Source organism: Myotis brandtii, unplaced genomic scaffold (assembly GCF_000412655.1).
Source record: "Myotis brandtii unplaced genomic scaffold, ASM41265v1 scaffold474, whole genome shotgun sequence".
NCBI lineage: Eukaryota > Metazoa > Chordata > Mammalia > Chiroptera > Vespertilionidae > Myotis > Myotis brandtii.
In genome coordinates, this window is record NW_005368113.1 from 412057 (window position 1) to 412403 (window position 347).

General features: G+C 55.0%; 1 protein-coding gene across 1 annotated transcript in view; it reads right to left on the reverse strand.

Annotated features, from left to right (window-relative positions):
* Nucleotides 1–347, reverse strand: part of LIM2 (lens intrinsic membrane protein 2, 19kDa) — a 5470-nt gene that overhangs the window by 1016 nt on the left and 4107 nt on the right. The window lies entirely within an intron of this gene.

Here is a 347-nt window from a genome sequence, read left to right on the forward strand (position 1 = left end):
AGGACAGGGTTGAGTTGAAAGTGGGAGGACAGGTGGACAGGGAGTGGTGGGGCTGGGGTGGGGATGGGGCAGGGCTGTGCTATGTCATAGAGAGTCTGACTGGCCTTTGTCTCTGGTTCCTGGGAGGACTCCAGATCTTTGGAACTTCCTGAGTTATGCATGTCTTTGCCATTGTTGAGCCTCTGAGATCACACCTGTTGTTGAGCTGAGATGATGACTCAGGAAGGGAGCTGGTCGCCAGAAAGACCAACCACCAACCAGAACGGAAAGTTGAGGCTTTGAGCTGGTTGATATCAGCCCCTCTGGGGTGGGGGGTGGGGAGGTTGAGTCCAATCACAGGTCCAGTG